A 26,430-nucleotide genomic window follows, 5' to 3' on the forward strand; every position below is an offset into this window, starting at 1 on the left:
TCAGAGGATCAGTATGGAGGGAGTGCAGCATTGCCAGAGGATGAGTGCTCAGGTAGTGCAGCATTGTCAGAGGATCAGAGTGGAGTGACTGCAGCATTGTCAGAGGATCAGTGTGGAAGGGGTGCAGCATTGTAAGAGGGTCAGTGTGGAAGGAGTGCAGTATTGTCAGAGTGTCAGTGTGGAGCGGGTGCAGCATTGTAAGAGGGTCAGTGTGGAGGGAGTGCTGCATTGTCAGAGCTTCAGTGCGGATGGCGTGCAGCATTGTCAGAAGATCAGTATGGAGGGAGTGCAGCATTGTCAGAGAGTCAGAGTGGAGGGAGTGCAGCATTGTCAGAGAGTCAGTGTGGAGGGAGTGCAGCATTGTCAGAGGGTCAGTATTGGGGGAGTGCAGCATTGTCGAATGTCATTGTGGCGGGAGTGCAGCATTGTCCGAGTCAGTGTGGTGGGAGTGCAGCATTGTCAGAGGGTCAGTATGGAGGGAGTGCAGCATTGTCAGAGGTCAGTGTGGAGGGAGTGCAGCATTGTCAGAGAGTCAGTGTGGAGGGAGTGCAGCATTTTCAGAGGGTCAGTATGGAGGGAGTGCAGCGTTGTCAGAGGTCAGTGTGGAGGGAGTACAGCATTGTCAGAGGATCAGTATGGAGGGAGTGCAGCATTGCCAGAGGATGAGTGCTCAGGTAGTGCAGCATTGTCAGAGGATCAGAGTGGAGTGACTGCAGCATTGTCAGAGGATCAGTATGGAAGTGGTGCAGCATTGTAAGAGGGTCAGTGTGGAGGGAGTGCAGCATTGTCAGAGGGTCAGTGTGGAGGGTGCAGCATTGTAAGAGAGTCAGTATGGAGGGAGTGCAGCATTGTCAGAGGTTCAGTGCGGATGGCGTGCAGCATTGGCAGAGGATTAGTGTGGAGGGAGTTCAGCATTGTCAGAGGATATGTGTGGAGGTGGTGCAGCATTGTCAGAGTGTCAGTGTGGAGGAAATGCAGCATTGTCAGAGGATCAATGTGGAGGGAGTGCAGCATTTTCAGAGGGTCAGTGCGGACGGAGTGCAGCATTGTCATAGGGTCAGTGTGGAGATGGTGCAGCATTTTCAGTGTGTCAGTGTGGAGGAAATGCAGCATTGTCAGAGGATCAGTATGGAGGGAGTGCAGCATTGTCAGACGGTCAGTGTAGAGGGAATGCAGGATTGTCAGAGGATCAGTATGGAGGCAGTGCTGCATTGTCAGAGGGTCAGGACGCATTGAGTTCAGCATTGTCAGAGGGTCAGTGTGGAGGGAGATCAACATTGTCAGACGATCAGTGTGGTGGGATTGCAGCATTGTCAGAGGGTCAGTGTGGACGGAGTGCTGCATTGTCAGAGGGTCATTGTGGAGGGAGTGCAGCATTGTCAGAGGATCAGTATGGAGGGACTGCAGCATTGTCAAAGGATCAGTATGGAGGGAGTGCAGCATTGTCAGAGCGTCAGTGTGGACGGAGTGCAGCATTGTCAGAGCGTCAGTGTGGAGGGAGTGCAGCATTGTCAGAGGGTCCGTGTGGCGGGAGTGCAGCATTGTCAGAGGGTCAGTACTGAGGGATTGCTGCATTGAAGAGCGGGTGAGTACTGATTGATCACCGCCCTGTCGGTCAGTCAGTAGTGAGGGACTCCTGCATTACCAGAGGGCCAGAGAGTGTGCTGCACTGTCAGAGGGTCAGTACTGAGGCACTGCTGGACTGTCAGAGTTGCAGGACCGAGGCAGAGGGTCAGTGCTGAGGGAGTGATACTGTTACTGAGTCGGTACTGAGGCAGTGCTGTACTGTCAGAGTGGCAGTTATGATTGAGTACTGTATGTCAGAGGTTTTGCTCTGAGATTGGGCCACACTGTCGGAGGGTCAGTATAGAGCCATTTCCACACTGTCAGAGAGTCAGTTCTGACCATCCGTCAGTATGGAGAGAGAGCTGCAATGTCAGAGGATCAGTGAAGAGGGAGTGCTGCATTGTCAGCTGATCAGCATGGAGGGAGTGCAGCATTGACAGAGGATCAGTATGGAGGGAGGGCAGGAGTGTTTGAGGGTCACTGTGGGGGGAGTGCAGCATTGTCAGAGGGTCAATATGAAAGAGGTGAAGCATTTTCAGAGAATCAGTATGGAGGGAGCGCAGCATTGTCAGGGGAGCAGTGTGGAGGGAGTGCAGCATTGTCAGGGGAGCAGTGTGGAGGGAGTGCAGCATTGTCAGAGGATCAGTGTGGAGGGAGTGTAGAATTCTCAGGGGATCAGTGTGGAGGGAGTGCAGCATTGTAAGAAGATCAGTGTGGAGGGAGTGCAGCATTGTCAGAGGGTAAAATTGGAGGAGCTGAAGCATTTTCAGAGAATCAGTATGGAGGGAGGGCAGCATTGTAAGAAGATCAGTGTGGAGGGAGTGCAGCATTGTCAGAGGGTCAGTGTGGAGGGAATGCAGCATTGTCAGAGAGTCAGTGTGGAGGGAGTGCAGCATTGTCAGAGGGTCAGTATGGATGGAGTGCAGCATTGTCAGAAGATCAGTATGGAGGGAGTGCAGCATTGTCAGAGGGTCAGTGTGGAGGGAGTGCTGCATTGTCAGAGGGTCAGTGTGGAGGGAGTGCAGCATTGTCAAAGGATCAGTATGGAGGGAGTGCAGCATTGTCAGAGGGTCTGTGTTTGGAGTGCAGCATTGTCAGCGGGTCAGTGTGGAGGGAGTGCAGCATTGTCAGCGGATCAGTGTGGATGGAGTGCAGCCTTGTCAGAGGGTCAGTGTGGAGGGGATGCAGCATTGTCAGAGGGTCAGTGTGGAGGGAGTGCAGCAGTGTCAGAAGTCTGTACTGAGGGACTGATGCATTGCCAGAGGGTGTGTACTGAGGGATCACCGCACTATCGGACAGTCAGTAGTGAGGGACTGCTGCATTACCAGAGGGCCATCTCTGAGGAGTACTACTCTGTCAGAGGGTCAGAACTGAGAGAGCAATACGTCCGTATTGAGGGAGCGCTACACAGTGAGAGTGTCAGTTCTGATTGAGTGCTATTTCAGAGGGTCAGGAGAGAGAGAGTGCTGCACTGTCAGAGTGCCAGTACCGAGCGGGTGCTGAACTGTTAGCGGGTCAGTGCTGAGGGCTGTGGCACTGTCAGAGAGTCAGTACTGAGGGAGCACCACACGGTCAGAGGTTCAGTCCAGAGGGCAAGCCTCAGTATCAGAGGATCTGCACTGAGAGCACTGCACCATTAGACGGTCAGTACTGAGGGAGTGCTGCAGTGTCAGAGGTTAAGTACCGAGAGAGTGCTACACTGTCAGATCGTCAGTACTGAGGCACTGCTGGACTGTCAGAGGTGCAGGACCGAGGCAGTGGGTCAATACTGAGGGAGTGGTACACTGTCATGGGTCAGTACTGAGGGAGAGCCACACTGTCAATGAGTCAGTACTGAGGCAGTGCTGTTCTGTCAGAGTGGCAGTTATGATTGAGTGCTGTATTGTCAGAAGTTTTGTCCTGAGATTGGGGCACACTGTCGGAGGGTCAGTATAGGGCCACTTCCACACTGTCAGATAGTCACTACTGAGGGAGTGCATCACTATCCGAGGATCAGTATGGAGAGAGAGCAGCATTGTCAGAGGAAAAGTGTGGAGGGAGTGCAGCATTGTCAGAGGATCAGTGTGGAGGGAGTGCAGCATTGTCAGAGGATCAGTATGGAGGCAGTGCAGCATTGATAGAGGATCTGTGTGGAAGGAGTGCAGCATTGTCAGAGGGTCAGTGTGGAGGGAGTGCAGCATTGTCAGAGGGTCAGTACTGAGGGAGTGCAGCATTGTCAGAGGGTCAGTATGGAGGGGATGCAGCATTGTCAGAGGGTAAATATGGAGGGAGTGAAACATTGTCAGAAATTCAGTATGGAGGAGTGCAGCATTGTCAGTGGATCAGTGTGGAGGGAGTGCAGCATTGTCAGAGGGTCAGTGTGGAGGGAGTGCAGCATTGTCAGCGGATCAGTGTGGAGGGAGTTCAGCATTGTCAGAGGATCATTGTGTTGGGAGTGCAGCATTGTCAGAGTGGCACTCGCTCAGTACTGACACTGACAGTGCAGCACTCCCTCAGTCCTGACCCTCTGACATTGCAGCATTCCCTCAGTGCTGAACGTCTGATAGTGTGACACATCTCAGTACTGATCCTCTCACAGTACTGCACTCCTTCAGTACTGCCCCCCCCCCCCCGACAGTGTGGCACTCCCTCACTACTGACCCTTTTTGACAGTGCAGCACTCCCGCACTGCTGACCCTCTAACAGTGTGGCACTCCCTCAGTATAGACACTGAGAGTGCCAAACTACCTCAGTACTGACCCTCTGACATTGCAGAACTCCCTCAGTGTCGAACGTCTGATCGTGTGACACTTCTCAGTACTGATCCTCTCACAGTACAGCACTCCCTCAGTACCGACCCTCCGACATTGCAGCACTCCCTCAGTACTGACCCTCTAACATTGCAGGACTCCCTCAGTGCTGAATGTCTGATAGTGTGACACTTCTCAGTACTGATTCTCTGACAGTACAGCGCTCCTTCAGTACGGGCCCACTGACAGACTGACACTCCCTCAGTATTGATCCTCTGACAGTGTGGCACTCCCTCAGTACTGACACTCTGACAGTGCGGCACGGTGGCACAGTGGTTAGCACTGCTGCCTCACAGCGCCGGAGACCCGGGTTCAGTTCCCGCCTCAGGCGACTGACTGTGTGGAGTTTGCACGTTCTCCCCGTGTTTGCGTGGGTTTCCTCCGGGTGCTCCGGTTTCCTCCCACAGTCCAAAGATGTGCAGGTCAGGTGAATTGGTCATGCTAAATTGTCCGTAGTGTTCGGTAAGGCGTAAATGTAAGGGTATGGGTGGGTTGCGCTTCGGCGGGTCGGTGTGGATTTGTTAGGCCGAAGGGCCTGTTTCCACACTGTAAGTAATCTAATCTAATCAGTAATCTAATCTAAGCACTCCCTCATTCCTGACACTTAGACGTTGCAGCACTCCCTCAGTGCTAACCCTCTGACAGTGTGGCACTCCCTCAATACTGACACTCACAGTGCAGCACTCCCGATGACAGTACAGAGCTCCTTCTGTCCTGACCCTCTGACAGTGTGGCACTCCCTCAGTACTGACCATCTGACAGTGCAGCACTCCCTCAGTGCTGAACCTCTCATAGTGTTACACTCCTTAGTACTGATCCTCTGACAGTGTGGAACTCCCTCAGTACTGAAACTCTGACAGTGCACCATTCCCTCAGTGCTGATCCTCAGACATTCCAGCACTCCCTCAGTGCTGAACCTCTCATAGTGTGACACTCCTCAGTACTGATACTCTGAGAGTGCGGCAGTCCCTCAGCGCTCCTTCAGTACTGACCCTCTGGCAGTGTGGCACTCCCTCAGTACGGACCCTCTGACATTGCAGCACTCCCTCAGTGCTGAACCTCTGATAGTGTGACACTTCTCAGTACTGATCCTCTGACAGTACTGCACTCCCTCAGTACCGACCCTCCGACATTGCATCATTCCCTCAGTACTGACCCTCTGACAGTACAGCGCTCCTTCAGTACTGACCCTCTGATACCATGACACTCCCTCAGTGCTGACACTCTTACAGTGTGGCACTCCCTCAGTACTGACACTTACAGTGCAGCACTCCCTCAGTAAGAACCCTCTGACAGTGCAGCACTCCCTCAGTACTGACCCTCTGACAGTGTGACACTCCCTTAGTACTGATCCTCTGACAGTGTGGCACTTCCTCAGTTCTGACACTCTGACAGTGCAGCACTCCCTCATTCCTGACGATTTGACACTGCAGCACTCCCTCAGTACTGACCCTCCGACAATGCAACATTCCCTCAGTACTGACCCTCTGACAGTACAGCGCTCCTTCAGTACTGACGCTCTGACAGTGTGGCACTCCCTCAGGACTGACCCTCTGACAGTGCACCACATCCGCAGTGCTGAACTTCTCATAGATTGACACACCTCAGTACTGATCATTTGACAATGTGGCACTCCCTCAGTACTGACCATCTGACAGTGCAGCACTCCCTCAGTGCTGAACCTCTCATAGTGTTACACTCCTTAGTACTGATCCTCTGACAGTGTGGAACTCCCTCAGTACTGAAACTCTGACAGTGCACCATTCCCTCAGTGCTGATCCTCAGACATTCCAGCACTCCCTCAGTGCTGAACCTCTCATAGTGTGACACTCCTCAGTACTGATACTCTGAGAGTGCGGCAGTCCCTCAGCGCTCCTTCAGTACTGACCCTCTGGCAGTGTGGCACTCCCTCAGTACGGACCCTCTGACATTGCAGCACTCCCTCAGTGCTGAACCTCTGATAGTGTGACACTTCTCAGTACTGATCCTCTGACAGTACTGCACTCCCTCAGTACCGACCCTCCGACATTGCATCATTCCCTCAGTACTGACCCTCTGACAGTACAGCGCTCCTTCAGTACTGACCCTCTGATACCATGACACTCCCTCAGTGCTGACACTCTTACAGTGTGGCACTCCCTCAGTACTGACACTTACAGTGCAGCACTCCCTCAGTAAGAACCCTCTGACAGTGCAGCACTCCCTCAGTACTGACCCTCTGACAGTGTGACACTCCCTTAGTACTGATCCTCTGACAGTGTGGCACTTCCTCAGTTCTGACACTCTGACAGTGCAGCACTCCCTCATTCCTGACGATTTGACACTGCAGCACTCCCTCAGTACTGACCCTCCGACAATGCAACATTCCCTCAGTACTGACCCTCTGACAGTACAGCGCTCCTTCAGTACTGACGCTCTGACAGTGTGGCACTCCCTCAGGACTGACCCTCTGACAGTGCACCACATCCGCAGTGCTGAACTTCTCATAGATTGACACACCTCAGTACTGATCATTTGACAATGTGGCACTCCCTCAGTACTGACACTGACAGTGCCACAGTAACTCAGTAATGACACTTTAACATTGCAGAACTCCCTCAGTGCTGCCCTTCTGACATTGCAACACTCCCTCAGTTCTGCAAGGGCGGCAGTTCCTCAGTACTGACCCTCTGACACTGTTGCACACCCGCAGTACTGACCCTCTGACAGTGCAGCACTCCGTCAGTACTGACACTCTGATATTGCAGCACTCCCTCAGTACTGACTCTCTGATAGTGCAGGCTTCCCTCAGAACAGACCCTCCGACAGTGTAACACTCCCTCATTACTGACCCTCTGACAGTGTGGCACTCCCTCAGTGCTGACCCTCTGATAGTGTAACAATTCCTATGTACAGATACTCTGACATTGCAGCACACCCTCAGTACTGACGCTCTGACATTGTGACAATCCCTCAGTACTGACACTAAGAGTGCAGCACTTCCGCAGTGACCCTTTGGCAGCGTAGCACTCGCTCAGCACCGACTATTTGGCAGTGTAGAACTCCTCAGCACTGACAGTCTGACAGTGTAACACTCCCTCAGTACTGATCATCTGACAGTGCAGCACACCCGCAGTACTGACCCTCTGACAGTGCAGCACTCCCTCAGTACTGACCCTCTGACAGTGTGGCAGTCCCTCAGTACTGACACTCTGACAGTGCAGCACTCCCTCAGTACTGACCCTATGACAGTATGGCACATCCTCAGTCCTGACACTCTGACAGTGTAGCACTCCCTCAGTACGAACCTCCGACAGTGCAGCACTCCCTCAGTCCTCACCATCTGAACGTGTGACACTCCCGCAGTACAAACCATCTGACATTGCACCAATCCCTCAGTGCTGACACTCTGAGAGTGCAGCACATCCTCAGTACTGATCGTATGACATTGCAGCACTCCAATAGTAATGACTCTCTGACAGTGCAGCACTCCCTCATTACTGACCCCTTGACATTACAACACTCCCTCAGTACTGATCCTTTGACAGTACAGAGCTCCCTCAGTGCTGACCCTCTGACATTGCAGCACTCCCTCAGTACTGACCCTCGAACAGTGTGACACTCCCTCATTTCTGACCCTTTGACACTGCAGCACTCCCTCATTACTGACCCTCCGACATTGCAGCATTCCCTCAGTACTGACCCTCTATCAGTACAGCGCTCCTTCAGTACTGACCCTCTGACAGTGTGGCACTCCCTTAGTGCTGACCCTCTGATATGGCAGCACTCTCTCAGTGCTGAACGTCTGATAGTGCGACACATCTCAGTACTGATCCTCTGAACGTACTGCACTCCCTCAGTACCGACCCTCCGACATTGCATCTGTCCCTCAGTACTGACCCTCTGACAGTACAGCGCTCCTTCAGTACTGACCGTCTGATAGTGTGACACTCCCTCAGTGCTGACCCTCTGACAGTGTGGCACTCCCTCAGTACTGACCATCTGACAGTGCAGCACTCCCTCAGTGTTGAACCTCTCATAGTGTTACACTCCTTAGTATTGATCCTCTGATAGTGCAGCATTCCCTCAGTGCTGATCCTCAGACATTCCAGCACTCCCTCAGTACTGACCCTCTGATAGTGCAGCATTCCCTCAGTGCTGATCCTCAGACATTCCAGCACTCCCTCAGTGCTGAACCTCTCATAGGGTGACACTCCCCAGCACTGATACTCTGACAGTGCGGCAGTCCCTCAGTACTGATACTCTGACAGTGCTCAGTCCCTCAGTACTCACCGTCTGGCAGTCCAGCACTCCCTCAGTACTGACCCTCGAACAGTGTGACTATCCCTCATTACTGACCATTTGACACTGCAGTCATCTCTCAGTACTGACCCTCTGAAATTGCAGCACTCCCTCAGTGCTGAACCTCTAATAGTGTGACACTTCTCAGTACTGATCCTCTGACAGTACTGCACTCCCTCAGTACTCATCCTCCGACATTGCAACATTCCCTCAGTACTGACCCTCTGAAAGTACAGCCCTCCTTAAGTACTGACCCTCTGACAGTGCACCACACCCGCAGTGCTGAACTTCTCATAGTATGACAGTCCTCAGTACTGATCCTCTGACAATGCAGCACTCCCTCGGTACTGACCCTCTAACAGTGTGGCACTCCCTCAGTATTGACACTGACGGTGCCACACTACCTCAGTACTGACCCTCTGACATTGCAGCACTCCCTCAGTGCTGAACGTCTGACAGTGTGACACTTCTCAGTACTGACCCTCTGACAGAACAGCGCTTCTTCAGTACTGACCCTCTGATAGCATGACACTCCCTCAGTGCTGACACTCTGACAGTGTGGCACTCCCTCAGTACTGACACTTACAGTGCAGCACTCCCTCAGTAATAACCCTCTGATATTGCAGCACTCCCTCACTGATGAACGTCTGATAGTGTGACACTTCTCAGTACTGATCCTCTGACAGAACAGCGCTCCTTCAGTACTGACCCTCTGACAGTGTGACACTCACTCAGTACTGATCCTCTGACAGTGTGGCATTTCCTCAGTACTGACACTCTGACAGTGCAGCACTCCCTCATTCCTGACGATTTAAAATTCCAGCACTCCCTCAGTGCTGACCCTCGAACAGTGTGACACTCCCTCATTACTGACCTTTTGACACTGCAGCACTCCCTCAGTACTGACCCTCTGACATTGCAGTACTCCCTCTGTGCTGAACCTCTGATAGTGTGACACTTCTCAGTACTGATCCTCTGACAGTACGGCACTCCCTCAGTACTGACCCTCCGACAATGCAACATTCCCTCAGTACTGACCCTCTGACAGTACAGCGCTCCTTCAGTACTGACCCTCTGACAGTACAGCGCTCCTTCAGTACTGACCCTCTGACAGTGCAGCACTCCCTCAGTACTGACCCTCTGACAGTGCACCACATCCGCAGTGCTGAATTTCTCATAGTGTGACACACCTCAGTACTGATCCTTTGACAGTGTGGCACTCCCTCAGTACTGACACTGACAGTGCCACAGTACCTCAGTAATGACACTTTAACATTGCAGCACTCCCTCAGTCCTGACCCTCTGACATTGCAGCACTCCCTCAGTGCTGACCACCTGACAGTGCGGCAGTTCCTTAGTCCTGACCCTCTGACACTGTTGCACATCCGCAGTACTGACCCTCTGACAGAGCAGCCTTCCCTCAGAACAGACCCTCCGACAGTGTAACACTCCCTCAGTACTGACTTTCTGATAGTGCAGCCTTCCCTTAGAACTGACCCTCCGACAGTGTAACACTCCCTCAGTACTGACCCTCTGACAGTGTGGCACTCCCTCAGTGCAGACACACTGACAGTGCAGCACTCCCGCAGGACAGACTCTCTGACATTGCAGCACTCCCTCAGTGCTGACCCTCTGATAGTGTAACACTTCCTATGTACTGATACTCTGACATTGCAGCACACCCTCAGTACTGACCCTCTGACATTGTGACAATCCCTCAGTACTGACACTAAGAGTGCAGCACTTCCGCAGTGACCTTTTGGCAGCGTAGCATTCGCTCAGCACCGACTATTTGGCAGTGTAGAACTCCTTCAGCACTGACAGTCTGACAGTGTAACACTCCCTCAATACTGATCCTCTGACAGTGCAGCACACCCGCAGTACTGACACTCTGACAGTGCAGCACTCCCTCAGTACTGACCCTCTGACAGTGCGGCAGTCCCTCAGTACTGACACTCTGACAGTGCAGCACCCCATCAATACTGAGCTTCTGAAAGTGCGGCACACCCTCAGTACTGACACTCTGACAGTGCAGCACTCCCTCAGTACGAACCTCCGACAATGCAGCACTCCCTCAGTCCTCACCATCTGAAAGTGTGAAACTCCCGCAGTACACACCATCTGACATTGCACCAATCCCTCAGTGCTGACACTCTGAGAGTGCAGCACATCCTCAGTACTGACCCTATGACATTGCAGCACTCCAATAGTAATGACTCTCTGACAGTGCAGCACTCCCTCATTACTGACCCCTTGACATTGCAACACTCCCTCAGTACTGATCCTTTGACAGTACAGAGCTCCCTCAGTGCTGACCCTCTGACATAGCAGCACTCCCTCAGTACTGACCCTCGAACAGTGTGACACTCCCTCATTACTGACACTTTGACACTGCAGCACTCCCTCAGTACCGACCCTCTGACATTGCATCATTCCCTCAGTACTGAACCTCTGACAGTACAGCGCTCATTCAGTACTGACCCTCTGATAGTGTGACACTCCCTTAGTGCTGACCCTCTGACAGTGTGGCACTCCCTCAGGACTGACACTGACAGTGCAGCACTCCCTCAGTACTGACCCTCTGACATTGCAGCACTCCCTCAGTGCTGAACATCTGATAGTGTGACACTTCTCAGTACTGATCCTCTGACAGGACAGCGCTCCTTCAGTACAGACCCTCTGACAGTGTGACACTCTGTCACTACTGATCCTCTGACAGTGTGGCACTCCCTCAGTACTGATCCTTTGACAGTACAGAGCGCCCTCAGTGCTGACCCTCTGACATTGCAGCACTCCCTCAGTACCGACCCTCTGACATTGCATCATTCCCTCAGTACTGAACCTCTGACAGTACAGCGCTCATTCAGTACTGACCCTCTGATAGTGTGACACTCCCTCAGTACTGACCCTCTGACATTGCAGCACTCCCTCAGTGCTGAACATCTGATAGTGTGACACTTCTCAGTACTGATCCTCTGACAGTACAGCGCTCCTTCAGTACAGACCCTCTGACAGTGTGACACTCTGTCACTACTGATCCTCTGACAGTGTGGCACTCCCTCAGTACTGACACTCTGACAGTGCAACACTCCCTCATTCCTGACGATTTGACATTGCAGCACTCCCTCAGTGCTGACCCTCTGACAGTGCAGCACTCCCTCATTTCCTGACTCTTTGACATTGCAGCACTCCCTCAGTGCTGACCCTCTGACAGTGTTGCACTCCCTCAATACTAACACTGACGGTGCAGCACTCCCTCAGTAATGACCCTATGACAATGCAGCGCTTCTTCAGTACTGAACCTCTGACAGTGCAGCACTCCCTCAGTGCCGTACCTCTCATAGTGTTACACTCCTCAGTACTGACACTCTGACAGTGCCGCGCTCCCTCAGTACTGACCCTCTGATCGGGCAGCACTCCCTCAGTCCTGACCCTCTGACAGTGTGGCACTCCCTCAATACTGACACTGACGGTGCAGCACTCCCTCAGTAATGACCCTATGACAATGCAGCGCTTCTTCAGTACTGAACCTCTGACAGTGCAGCACTCCCTCAGTGCCGAACCTCTCATAGTGTTACACTCCTCAGTACTGACACTCTGACAGTGCCGCGCTCCCTCATTACTGAACCACTGATAGGGCAGCACTCCCTCAGTGCTGACCCTCAGACAGTGCAGCACTCCCTCAGTGCTGAACCTCTCATAGTGTGACACTCCTCAGTACTGATCCTCTGACAGTGCGGCAGTCCCTCAGTACTGACACTCGAACAGTGTGGCACTGCCCTCAGTATTGACACTGACAGTGACACACTACCTCCGTAATGACCCTCTGACATTGCTGCACTCCCTCACTACTGACCCTCTGATACTTTGACACTCCTCAGTACTGATCCCCTGACAGTGTGTCACTCCCTCAGTACTGACACTGACAGTGACACACTACCTCAGTAATGACCCTCTGACATTGCTGCACTCCCTCACTGCTGACCCTCTGATAGTTTGACACACCTCAGTATTGACCCTCTGACAATGTGGCACACCCGCAGTACTGACCCTTTGACAGTGCAGCACTCCGTCAGTACTGACACTCTGATAATGCAACACTCCCGCAGTACTGACTTTCTGATAGTGCATCATTCCCTCAGAACAGACCCTCCGACAGTGTAACACTCCCTCAGTACTGACCCTCTGACAGTGTGGCACTCCCTCAGTACAGACACTCTGACAGTGCAGCACTCCCTCAGTGCTGACTCTCTGACATTGCAGCACTCCCTCAGTGCTGACCCTCTGATAGTGTAACACTTCCTATGTACAGATACTCTAACATTGCAGCACACCCTCAGTACTGACGCGCTGACATTGTGACGATCCCTCAGTACTGACACTGAGAGTGCAGCACTCCCGCAGTGACCCTTTGGCAGCGTAGCACTCGCTCAGCACCGACTATTTGGCAGTGTAGAACTCCCTCAGCACTGACAGTCTGACAGTGTGGCACTCCCTCAGTACTGACACTCTGGCAGTGCAGCACTCCCTCGGTACGAACCTCCGACAATGCAGCACTCCCTCAGTCCTCACCATCTGAAAGTGTGACACTCCCGCAGTACAAACCATCTGACATTGCACCAATCCCTCAGTGCTGACACTCTGAGAGTGCAGCACATCCTCAGTACTGACCCTATGACATTGCAGCACTCCAATAGTAATGACTCTCTGACAGTGCAGCACTCCCTCATTACTGACCCTTTGACATTGCAACACTCCCTCAGTACTGATCCTTTGACAGTACAGAGCTCCCTCAGTGCTGACCCTCTGACATTGCAGCAGTCCCTCTGTACTGACCCTCTGACAGTGTGGCACTCCCTCAGTACTGATCCTCTAACATTGCAGCACTCCCTCAGTGCTGCCAGTCTGACAGTGTAGCACTCCCTCAGTACTGATTCTTTGGCAGTGTAGAACTCTCTCAGGACTGACGGTCTGACAGTGTGACACTCCTTCAGAACTGGCCGTCTGGCAGTGTGACTCTCCCTCAGTACTGCCACTCTGGCAGTGTGGCACTCCCTCAGTACTGATTCTTTGGCAGTGTAGAACTCTCTCAGGACTGACGGTCTGACAGTGTGACACTCCTTCAGAACTGGCCGTCTGGCAGTGTGACTCTCCCTCAGTACTGCCACTCTGGCAGTGTGGCACTCCCTCAGTACTGAGCCCTCCGACAGAGCAGCACTCCCTCAGTACTGACCCTCTGACATTGCAGCACTCCCTCAGTGCTGGCCCTCTGACAGTGTGGCACTCCCTCAGTACTGACACTGACAGTACTGAGGGAGTGTTGCTCTGTCACAATGTCAGTAATGAGGTAGTGCTGCACTGTCAGAGGGCTCAGTACTGAGGGAGTGCCACACTGTCAGAGTGGCAGTACTGAGGGAGTGTCACACTGTCAGACGGACAGTCCTGAGGGAGTGTCACGCTGTCAGATCGTCAGTGCTGAGAGAGTTCTACACTGCCAAAGAGTCAGTGCTGAGGGAGTGCTACACTGCCAAAGGGTCAGTACTGCAGGAGTGCTGTACTCTCAGGGTCAGAACTGAGGGAGTGCCACACTGTCAGACTGTCAGCACTGAGGGAGTGTCTCACTATCAGAGGTTCAGCAGTGAGGGAGTGCCACACTGTCAGAGAATCAGTACTGAGGGAGTGTCTCACTATCAGAGGTTCAGCAGTGAGGGAGTGCTGCACTGTCAGATGGTCATTACTGAGGTAGTGTGTCACTATCAGTGTCAGTACTGAGGGAGAGTCACACGGTTAGAGGGTCAGTACTGCGGGAGTGCGGCACTGTCAGAGGGTCAGTACTGAGGGAGTGCCACACTCTCAGAAGGTCAGTACTGAAAGAGCGCTGTACTGTCAGAGGGTCAGTACTGAGGGAGTGTTGCAATGTCAAAGGGTCAGTAATGAGGGAGTGCTGTACTGTCGGAGAGTCAGTACTGAGGGAGTGCTGCACTGTCAGAGGATCAGTATTGAGGAATGTCACACTCGGAGAGGTTTAGCACTGAGGGAGTGCGGCACTGTCAGAAGGTCAGTACTGAGGGAGTGCCACACTCTCAGAGGGTCAGTACTGAAATAGCGCTGTACTGTCAGAGGGTCAGTACTGAGGCAGCGTTGCAATGTCAAAGGGTCAATAATGAGGGAGTGCTGTACTGTCGGAGAGTCAGTACTGAGGGAGTGCTGCAATGTCATAGGGTCAGTACTGAGGGTGTGCTGCACACTCAGAATATCAGCGCTGAGGGATTGGTGCAATGTCACACTGTCAGATGGTCAGTACTGAGGGAGTGCTGCACTGTCAGAGGATCAGTTCTGCGGGAGTGCTTCACTGTCACAGGGTCAGTACCGAGGGAGTGCTGCACTGTTAGTGTCAGTCCTGAGTGAGAACCACAATGTCAGAGGGTCAGTACTGACAGAGTGCCACACTGTCAGAAGGTCAGCACTGAGGGAGTGCTGCAATGACAGAGAAGCAGTACTTAGGGAGCCCTGTACTGTCAGAGGGCCAGTACTGAGGAATTACCACACTATCAGAGGCTCAGTACCGAGGGAGTGCCACACAGTCAAATGGTCAGCACTGAGGGAGTGCTGCACTGTCAGAGGGTCAGTACTGAGGGAGTGCTGCACTGTCAGAGCGTCAGTACTGAGGGAGTGTCACACTGTCAGAGTTTCAGTAATGAGGGAGTGTTGCACTGTCAGAGTATCAGCACACTGTCAAAGGGGTCAGTGCTGAGGGAGTGCTGCAATGCCAGAGGGTTAGCGCAGAGGGAGTGTCACACTGCCAGAGGGTCAGTACTGCGGGAGTGCTGCACTGTTGGAGAGTCAGGACAGAGAATGTGTCACACTGTCATAGTGTCAGTACTGAGGGAGTGCCACACTGTCAGATTGGTCAGTCCTGAGTGAGTGCTGCACTGTCAGAGTGTCAGTACTGAGGGAATGCTGCACTGCCAAAGGGTCAGTACTGAGGTCGTGCCACACTGTCAGAGGGTAGGTATTGAGGGAGTGTCACACTGTCAGTGTTCAAAAACTGAGGGAGTGCTGCACTGTCAAAAGGTCAGTGCTGAGGGAGTGATGCACTGCCAGAGGGTCAGTACTGAGGCAGTGCTACAGTATCAAACGATCATTACTGAGGGAGTGCTGTGCTGTCAGATTTCAGTACTAAGGGACCACTGAACCCTCAGTGGTTCAGTACTGAGAGAGCTCTACACTGCCAAAGGGTCAGTATTGAGTGAGTGCTGCACTGTCAGGAATGCTGGACCGAGGGAGTGCTGCACTGTTGAGGGTCAGTTCAGAGGGAGTGCTGCACTATCAGAGGGTCAGTACGGAGTCAGGCTCACACTGTCAGAGAATCTGGACTGAGAGATCACCGCACTGTTGGACAGGCAGTACTGAGGGCCTGCGGCATTGCCAGAGAGTCAGTATTGATGGAGTGCAGCATTGTCAGAGGGTCGGGTTAGAAGAAAGCGCTGAAATGTCAGAGGGTCAGTCCTGAGGGAGTGTTGCATTGTCAGACAGTCAGTACTGAAGGAGTGCAGCATTGTCAGAGGGTCATAACGGAGTAAGCGCTGAAATGCCAGTGGGTCAGTCCTGTGGGATCACCGCACTGTCGGACAGTCAGTACTGAGGGAGTGCAGCATTGTCAAATGGTCAGGACGGAGGAAGCACTGAAATCTCAGAAGGTCAGTAATGAGGGAGTGGTGAACTGTGAGAGGGCCAGTACTGAGAGAGTGCTGCACTATGAGAGGGTCAACACTTTGAGAATGGTGCACCACCAAAGGGTCAGCACTGAGGGTGTGCTGCACTGTCAGAGGGTCTGTACCGAGGGAGTGCTGCACTGTCAGAGAGTCTGTACCGAGGGAGTGCTGCACTGTCAGAGGGTCTGTACCGAGGGAGTGCTGCACTCTGAGAGGGTCAGTACTGAGAACGTGCTGCACTGTCAGAGGGTCAGTTGAGAGGTAGTACTGCACTGTCAGAGTGTCAGTACTGAGGGAGTGCTGCACTGTCAGAGGGTCAGTACTGTGTGAGTGTCACACTGTCAGAGGGATCAGTATTGAGGGAGTGCTGCACTGTCAGAGGGTCAGTACTGAGGGAATGCCATATTGTCAGAGTGTCAGTAATGAGGGAGTGCCGCACTGTGAGAGGGTCATGACAGAGGGAGTGTTGCACTGTCAGAGGGTCAGTACTGAGGGAGTGCTGTATAGTTAGAGTGTCAGCACTGAGGGAGTGTTGCACTGTCAGAGGGGTCAGTACTGAGTAAGTGCCACACTGTCAGAGGGGTCAGTATTGAGGGAGTGCTGCACTGTCAGAGGGTCAGATCTGAGGGAGTGCCACACGGTCTGAGGGACAGTCGTGAGGCAGTGCTGCACTGTCAGAGTATCAGTAGTGAGGGAGTGCTTCAATGTCAGAGGGTCAGTACTGAAGAGGTGTGACGCTGAGAGTGTCAGCACTGAGGGAGTACTGCAATGACAGAGGGTCAGTACTGAAGGAGTACTGCACTGTTAGATGTTCAGTACTGAGGGAGTGCCACACTGTCAGAGAGTCAGTACTGAGGGAGTGCTGCACCGTCAGAGTGTCAGTACTGAGGGAGTGTCAAACTGTCAGAGGATCAGTACTGAGGGAATGCTGCAATGTCAGAGTGTCAGTACTGAGGGAGTGCTGCACTGTCAGAGGGGTCAGTACTGAGGTAGTGCGACACAGACAGAGGATCAGTCATGAGGGAGTGCCACACTGTCAGCGGGTCAGCACTGATGGATAACCACACTGTCAGAGGGTCAGTTCTGAGGGAGTGCTGCACTGTCAGAGTTTCAGAACTGAGGGAGTGCCACACTGTCCGAGGGTCAGTACTGAGGGAGTGCTGCACTGTCAGAATATCAGTACTTTCAGAGTGCCACGCTGTCAGAGGGTCAGTACTGAGGGAGTGCTGCACTGTCAGACGGTCAGTACTGAGGGAGTGCTGCACTGTTGGAGGGTTAGAAACATAGAAACATTGAACAATACAGCACAGAACAGGCCCTTCGGCCCACGATGTTGTGCCGAACTTCTAACCGAGATTAAGTACCCATCCATGTACCTATCCAAATGCCGCTTAAAGGTTGCCAAAGATTCTGACTCTACCACTCCCACGGGCAGCGCATTCCATGCCCCCACCACTCTCTGGGTAAAGAACCCACCCCTGACATCTCCCCTATACCTTCCACCCTTCACCTTAAATTTATGTCCCCTTGTACTGAGGGAGTGCTGCACTCTCAGTGTCAGCACTGAGGGATTGGTGCAATGTCAGATGGTTTGTACCCTCTGAGTGCTGCACTGTCAGAGTTTCAGAACTGAGGGAGTGCCACACTGTCCGAGGGTCAGTACTTAGGGAGTGCTGCACTGTCAGAATATCAGTACTTTCGGAGTGTCACACTGTCAGTGGGCCAGTACTGAGGGAGTGCTGCACCGTCAGAGTGTCAGTACTGAGGAGGTGCCAAACTGTCAGAGGATAAGTACTGGGGGAGTGATGCACTGTCAGAGTGTCTGTACTGGGGGAGTGCTGTACTATCAGAGCGTCAGTACTGAGGGAGTGCTGCACTGTCATAGGGTCAGTGGTTAGGGAGTGCGGCACTGTCAGAGTGTCAGCACTGAGGGAGTGCTGCAAATTCAGAAGATCAATACTGAGGAAGTGCTGCACTGTGAGATGGTCAGTACTGAGGGATTTCTACACTGTCAAAGGTTCGGCACTGAGGGAATGCTACAGTATCAAAGGATCCTTACTGAGTGAGTGCTGCACTGTCAGGAATGCTGAAACGAGGGAATGCTGCACTGTCAGAGGGTCTGTAACGCGGGAGTGTCACACTGTCAGAGAGTTAGCACTGAGGGAGTGCTGCACCGTCAGCGAGTCAGTATTGAGGGAATGCTGCACTGTCAGAGGGTCAGTACTGAGGTAGTGCTGCGCGGTGAGAGAGTCAGCACTGAGCTAGTTGGACAGTCAGTACTGAGGGCCTGCTGCATTACCAGAGAGTCAGTATTGAGCGGGTGCAGCGTTGTCAGAGGGTCGGGACGGAGGAAGCGCTGAAATGTCAGAGGGTCAGTAATGAGAGTGTGCTGAACTGAGAGAGGGTCAGTACTGAGAGAGTGCTGCACTGTCAGGGCTGTCAGTACTGTGGGAGCGCTGCACTGTCAGAGGGTCAGTACTGAGAGAGTGCCGCACTGTCAGAGGGTCAGTACTGAGGGTTTGCTGCACTGTTAGAATGTCAGTACTGAGGGAGGGCTGCACTGTCAGAAGGTCAGTGCTGAGCGAGTGCTGCACTGTGAGAGGGTCAGTACTGACGGAGTGCTGCACTGACAGACGGTCAGTACTGAGGGAGCGGTGCACTGTCAAAGGGTCTGTACTGAGGGAGTGCTTCACTGTCAAATGATCAGTACTGAGGGAGTGCTGCACTGTCAGAGGTTCAGTATAGAGGGAGTGCAGTATTGTCAGAGGGTCGGGACGCTGGAAGCCCTGAAATGTGAGAGGGTAATTGCTGAGAGAGAGCTGAATTGTTAGAGGGTCAGTCCTGAGAGAGTGCTGCACTGTCAGGTGGTCAGTACTGCGGGAGTAAGAAGCTGTCAGCGGGTCAGTACTGAGGGAGTGCTGCACTGTCAGAGTGTCAGTGCTGAGGGAGTGTCACACTGTCACAGGATCAGGACTGAGGGAGTGTCACACTGTCAGATGGTCAGTGCTGAGGGAGCGCTACACAGCCAAAGAGTCAGTGCTGAGTGAGTGCTATACTGCCAAAGGTTCAGTACTGAGGGAGTTCTGCACATTCAGTGATTCAGTACTGAGGGAGTGTCACACTGTCAGAGGGTCAGCACTGAGGGAGTGCTGCAATGTCAGAGGGTCAGCACTGAGCAAGTGCCACACTGTCAGATGTGTCAGTACTGAGGGAATGCTGCACTGTCAGTGGGTCAGTACTTAGGGTGTGACACACTGTCAGATTGGACAGTACTGAGGTAGTGCCACACTGTCAGAGGGTCAGTACTGAGGGAGTGTCACACTTTCAGAGGATCAGTTCTGCGGGAGTCCTCCATCGCCAAAAAGTCAGTGCTGAGGGAGTGCTGAACTGTCAGTGGGTCAGTACCGAGGGAGTGTCACACTGTCAGAGGGTCATTACTGAGGGATTCCTGCTTTGCCGGAGAGTCAGATTAGTGGTTATGCAGCATTGTCAGAGGGTCGGGACGGAGGAAGCGCTGAAATGTCAGAGGGACAGTATTGAGAGAGTGCTGAGCTGTCAGAGGGTCAATACCGAGGGTGTGCTGCAGTGTCAGATGATCAGTACTGCGGGAGTGTCACACTATCAGAGGGCCAGTACTGAGGGAGGGCTGCATTGTCAGAGGGTTAGTACTGAGAGAGTGCCGCACTGTCAGAGGGTCTGTACTGAGAGAGCGCTGCTCGTTAAGGGGGTCTGTACTGAGGGATTTCTGCACTGTCAGAAGGTCAGAACTGAGGGATTGCTGCATTGCCAGACACTCAGTACAGAGGGGAGTGCCGCATTGTCAGAGGGTCGGGTAGCAGGAAGCGCTGAAATGTCAGAGGGTCAGTACTGCGAGAGAACCGAACTGTGACAGTGTCAGTATTGAGAGAGTGGTGCACTGTCAGATGGTTTGTACTACGCGAGTGTCACACTGTCAGAGGGTCAGTACTGAGGGAGTGCTGCAATGTCAGAGTGTCAGTACTGAGAGAGTGCCACACTGTCAGAGGGGTCAGTACTGAGGGAGTGCCACAATTTCAGAGCATCAGTACTGAGGGAGTGTCACACTGTCAGAGGGTCAGAGCTGCGGAAGAGCTACACTGCCAAAGAGTCAGTACTGAAGGAGTGCTGCACTGTCAGTGGGTCAGTACTGAGGCAGTGTCACACTGTCAGATGGTCAGCACTGAGGGAGTGCTGCAATGTCAGAGGGTCAGCACTGAGGGAGTGTCACACTGTCAGTGTGTCAATAATGAGGGAGTGCCACACTGTCAGAGGCTCAATACTGGGGGAGTAGTGCACTGTCAGACGGTCAGTACTGAGGGAGTGTCACTCTGTCAGAGGGTCTGTACTGAGGGTCGACTGCACTGTCAGAGAGTCAGTAGTGAGGGAGTGCTGCACTGTCCGATGATTAGTACTGAGGGAATGCCACACTGTCCGATCGTCAGCACTGAGTGAGTGCTGCAATGTTAGAGGGTCAGCACTGAGGGAGTGTCACACTTTCAAGTGTCAGTAATGAGGGAGTGTCACACTCTCAGAGGCTCAATACTGAGGGAGTAGTGCACTGTCAGACGGTCAGCACTGAGGGAGTGCCACACTGTCAGAGGGTCAGTAAGGAGGGACAACTGCACTGTCAGTGGGTCAGCACAGAGGGAGTGCCACACTGTCAGAGTGTCAGTAAGGAGGGACCATTGCACTGTCAGAGGGTCAGTACAGAGGGAGTGCCACACTGTCAGATGGGTCAATTCTGAGGGAGATCTGCACTGTCAGAAGAGTGTCAGTACTGAGGGATTCCTGCATTGCCAGAGAGTCCGTATAGAGTGAGTGCAGCATTGTCAGAGGGTCGGGATGCAGGAAGCACTGAATTGTCAGAGGGTAATTACTGAGAGAGTGCTGCACTGTCAGATGGTCAGTACTGCGGGAGTGTCACACTGTCAGTGGGTCAGTACTGAGGGAGTGCTGCACTGACAGAGTGCCAGCACTGAGGGATTGGTGCAAAGTCCGATGGTCCGTACTGAGGGAGTGCTGCACTGTCAGAGTGTCAGTACATAGGGAGTGCCACACTGTCAGAGGGTCAGTACTGAGGGAGTGTCACACTGTCTGAGTGTCAATACTGAGGGAGTGCCACACTGTCCGATGGTCCGTACTGAGGGAGTGCTACACTCTCAGAGGGTCAGTACTGAGGGTGCGCTACACTGTTAGACTTTCAGTACTGAGTGAATGCTGAACTGTGAGAAGATCAGTACTGAGCGAGTGCCGAACTGTCAAAGGGCCAGTACTGAGCGAGTGCCGAACTGTCAGAGGGTCAGTAATGAGGGAGCGCCGCTCTGTCGGAGTGTCAGTACTGAGGGATTGTCACACTGTCAGAGCGTCAGTACTGAGGGTTTACTGAACTGTCAGAGGTTCAGTATTGAGGGTGTGCTGCACTGTCAGAGTGTCAGTACTAAGGGATTCCTGCATTGCCAGAGAGTCAAAACAGAGCGATTGCTGCACTGTCAGAGGGTCAGTACTGAGGGTTACCTGCATTGCTAGAGAGTCAGTATAGAGGGAGTGCAGCATTGTCAGAGGGTTGGGATGCAGGAAGCACTGAATTGTCAGAGGGTAACTACTGATAGAGTGCTGCACTGTCAGATGGTCAGTACTGCGGGAGTGTCACACTGTCAGTGGGTCAGTACTGAGGGAGTGCTGCACTGTCAGAGTTTCAGCACTGAGGGATTGGTGCAATGTACGATGGTCCATACTGAGGGAGTGCTGCACTGTCAGAGTGTCAGTGCATAGGGAGTGCCACACTGTCAGAGGGTCAGTACTGAGGGAGTGCCACACTGTCAGAGTGTCAATACTGAGGGAGTGCCACACTGTCCGATGGTCCGTACTGAGGGAGTGCTACACTCTCAGGGGGTCAGTACTGAGGGTGCGCTACACTGTTAGACTTTCAGTACTGAGGGAGTGCTGAACTGTGAGAAGGTCAGTACTGAGCGAGTGCCGAACTGTCAGAGGGCCAGTAATGAAGTAGTGCTGTACTGTCAGAGGTTCAGTATTGAGGGTGTGCTGCACTATCAGAGTGTCAGTACTAAGGGATTCCTGCATTGCCAGAGAGCCAGAATAGAGGGAGTGCAGCATTGTCAGAGGGTCGGGATGCCGGAAGCACTGAATTGTCAGAGGGTAACTACTGAGAGAGTGCTGCACTGTCAGATGGTCAGTACTGCGGGAGTGTCACACTGTCAGTGGGTCAGTACTGAGGGAGTGCTGCACTGTCTGAGTGTCAGCATTGAGGGATTGGTGCAATGTCAGATGGTCTGTACTGCGCGAGTGCCACACTGTCAGATGTCAGTACTAAGGGAGTGCTGCAATGTCAGAGTGTCATTACTGCGGGAGTGCTGCACTGTCAGAGGGGTCAGTACTGAGGGAGTGCCACACTGTCAGAGGATCAGTACTGAGGGAATGTCACACTGTCAGAGTGTCTGGACTGAGGGAGTGCTACACTGCCAAAGGGTCAGTACTGAGGGAGTGCTGCACTGTCAGAGCGTCAGCACTGAGGGAGTACTGCAATGTCAGAGGGTCAGTACTGAGGGAGTGTCACACTTTCAGAAGCTCAATACTAAAGGAGCAGTGCACTGTCAGACGGTCAGTACTGAGGGAGTGCCACACTGTCAGAGGTTAACTACTGAGGGAATGCTAAACTGTCAGAGGGTCTGTACTGTCCGAGTGCTGCACTATCAGAGTGTCATTACTGAGGGAGTGCCACACTGTCCGATGGGCAGTACTAAGGGAGTGCTGCACTGTCAGAGTGTCAGTACATAGGGAGTGCCACACTGTCAGAGCGTCAGTACTGAGGGAGTGCCCCACTGTCAGAGCGTCAGTACTGAGGGAGTGCCCCACTGTCAGAGTGACAATACTGAGGGAGTGCTACACTCTCAGAGGGTCAGTATTGAGGGTGCGCTACACTGTTAGACTTTCAGTACTGAGCGAGTGCTGAACTGTGAGAAGGTCAGTACTGAGCGAGTGCCGAACTGTCAGAGGGTCAGTAATGAGGGAGTGCCACACTGTCAGAGTGTCAGTACTGAGGGATTGTCACACTGTCAGAGCGTCAGTACTGAGGTTTACTGAACTGTCAGAGGTTCAGTATTGAGAGTGTGCTGTACTGTCAGAGTGTCAGTACTAAGGGATTCCTGCATTGCCAGAGAGTCAGAACAGAGCAAATGCTGCACTGTCAGAGGGTCAGTACTGAGGGAGTGCTGCAATGTCAGACTGTCAGTACTGAGGGAGTGCAGCACTGTCAGAGGATCAGTACTGAGGGAGTGTCACAATGTCAGAGCATCAGTACTGAGGGAGTGTCACACTGTCAGAGAGTCAGAGCTGCGGGAGAGCTACACTGCAAAAGAGTCAGTACTGAAGGAGTGCTGCACTGTCAGTGGGTCAGTACTGAGGCAGTGTCACACTGTCAGAGGGTCAGCACTGAGGGAGTGCTGCAATGTCAGAGGGTCAGCACTGAGCGAGTGTCACACTGTCAGTGTGTCAGTAATGAGGGAGTGTCACACTTTCAGAGGCTCAATACTGAGGGAGTAGTGCACTGTTAGACGGTCAATACTGAGGGAGTGCCACACTGTCAGAGGGACTGTACTGAGGGTGACTGCATTGTCAGAGGTCAGTACTGAGGTAGTGCTGCACTGTCCGATCGTCAGTACTGAGGGAGTGTCACACTGTCAGAGGGTCAGTACTGAGGGAGTGTCACACTTTCAGAGTGTCAGTAATGAGGGAGTGTCACACTGTCAGAGGCTCAATACTGAGGGAGTAGTGCACTGTCAGACCGTCAGTACTCAGGTAGTGCCACTCTGTCAGAGTGTCAGTTCGGAGGGACCACTGCACTGTCAGAGGGTCAGTACTGAGGGAGTGCCACTGTGTCAGAGTGTCAGTAAGGAGGGACCATTGCACTGTCAGAGGGTCAGTACAGAGGGAGTGCCACACTGTCAGATGGGTCAATTCTGAGGGAGCTCTGCACTGTCAGAAGAGTGTCAGTACTGAGGGATTCCTGCATTGCCAGAGAGTCCGTATAGAGTGAGTGCAGCATTGTCAGAGGGTCGGGATGCAGGAAGCACTGAATTGTCAGAGGGTAATTACTGAGAGAGTGCTGCACTGTCAGATGGTCAGTACTGCGGGAGTGTCACACTGTCAGTGGGTCAGTACTGAGGGAGTGCTGCACTGTCAGAGTGTCAGCACTGAGGGATTGGTGCAAAGTCCGATGGGCAGTACTAAAGGAGTGCTGCACTGTCAGAGTGTCAGTACAAAGGGAGTGCCACACTGTCAGAGGGTCAGTACTGAGGGAGTGCCACACTGTCTGAGTGTCAATACTGAAGGAGTGCCACACTGTCCGATTGTCTGTACTGAGGGAGTGCTACACTGTCAGAGTGTCAGTACAAAGGGAGTGCTACACTCTCAGAGAGTCAGTACTGAGGGTGTGCTTCACTGTTAGACATTCAGTACTGAGGGAGTGCTGAACTGTGAGAATGTCAGTACTGAGCGAGTGCCGAACTGTCAGAGGGTCAGTAATGAGGGAGTGCCACACTGTCAGACTGTCAGTACTGAGGGATTGTCACACTGTCAGAGCGTCAGTACTGAGGGTTTACTGAACTGTAAGAGGTTCAGTATTGAGGGTGTGCTGTACTGTCAGACTGTCAGTACTAAGGGATTTCTGCATTGCCAGAGAGTCAGAACAGAGCGAATGCTGCACTGTCAGAGGGTCGGTTGAGGGATCCTTGCATTGTCAGAGAGTTAGTGTAGAAGGAATGCAGCATTGCCCGAGGTTTGGGACGCAGGAAGCGCTGAAATGTCAGAGAGACAGTACTGACAGAGTGCTTGAATTGTGAGAGGGTCAGTACTGAGAGAGAGCTGCACTGTCAGATGATCAGTACTGCGGGAGTGTCACACTGTCAGAGGATCAGCACTGAGGGAGGGCTGCATTGTCAGAGGGTCAGTACTGAGAGAGTGACGCACTGTCAGAGGGTCAGTACTAAGAGAGTGCTGCACTGTCAGGGGATCTGTACTGAGGGATTTTTGCACTGTCAGAAGGTCAGTATTGAGGGATTCCTGCATTGCCAGAGAGTCAGTAGAGAGGGAGTGCTGCATTGTCAGAGGGTCAGTACAATAATAGACAATAGACAATAGGTGCAGGAGTAGGCCATTCAGCCCTTCGAGTCTGCACCGCCATTCAATATAATCGTGGCTGATCATTCCTAATCAGTATCCTGTTCCTGCCTTATCTCCATAACCCTTGATTCCACTATCTTTGAGAGCTCTATCCAACTCCTTCTTAATTGAATCCAGAGAGTGGGCCTCCACTGCTCTCTGGGGCAGAGCATTCCACACAGCCACCACTCTCTGGGTGAAGAAGGTTCTCCTGAGCTCTGTCCTAAATGGTCTACCCCGTATTTTTAAGCAGTGTCCTCTGGTTCGGCACTCACACATCAGTGGAAATATGTTTCCTACTGCCAGAGTGTCCAATCCTTTCATAATCTTATACGTCTCAATCAGATCCCCTCTCAATCTTCGAAACTCAAGGGTATACAAGCCCAGTCGCTTCAGTCTTTCAGTGTAAGGTCATCCTGTCATTCCAGGAATTGACCTCGTGAACCTACGCTGCACTCCCTCAATAGCCAGAACGTCTTTTCTCAAATTTGGAGACCAGAATTGCACACAGTACTCCAGGTGTGGTCTCACCAGGGCCCTGTACAGCTGCAGAAGCATCTCTTTGTTTCTATACTCAATTCCTCTTGTTATGAAGGCCAGCATGCTATTAGCCTTCTTCACTACCTGCTGTACCTGCATGCTTGCCTTCATTGACTGGTGTACAAAAACACCCAGATCTCTCTGTACTGCCCCTTTACATAAATTGATTCCATTGAGGTAGTTGTCTGCCTTCCTGTTCTTGCTACCAAAGTGGATAACCATACATTTATCCACATGAAACTGCATCTGCCATGCATCTGACCACTCACCTAACTTGTCCAGTCACCCTGTAATCTCCTAACATTCTCATCATTTTTCACCCTGCCACCCAGCTTTGTATCATC

The sequence above is a fragment of the Chiloscyllium plagiosum genome, unplaced genomic scaffold (genome assembly GCF_037043375.1).
Source record: "Chiloscyllium plagiosum isolate Xiang-an unplaced genomic scaffold, Cpla_swu_hap1 HiC_scaffold_38, whole genome shotgun sequence".
In the NCBI taxonomy this organism is placed as follows: Eukaryota; Metazoa; Chordata; class Chondrichthyes; order Orectolobiformes; family Hemiscylliidae; genus Chiloscyllium; species Chiloscyllium plagiosum.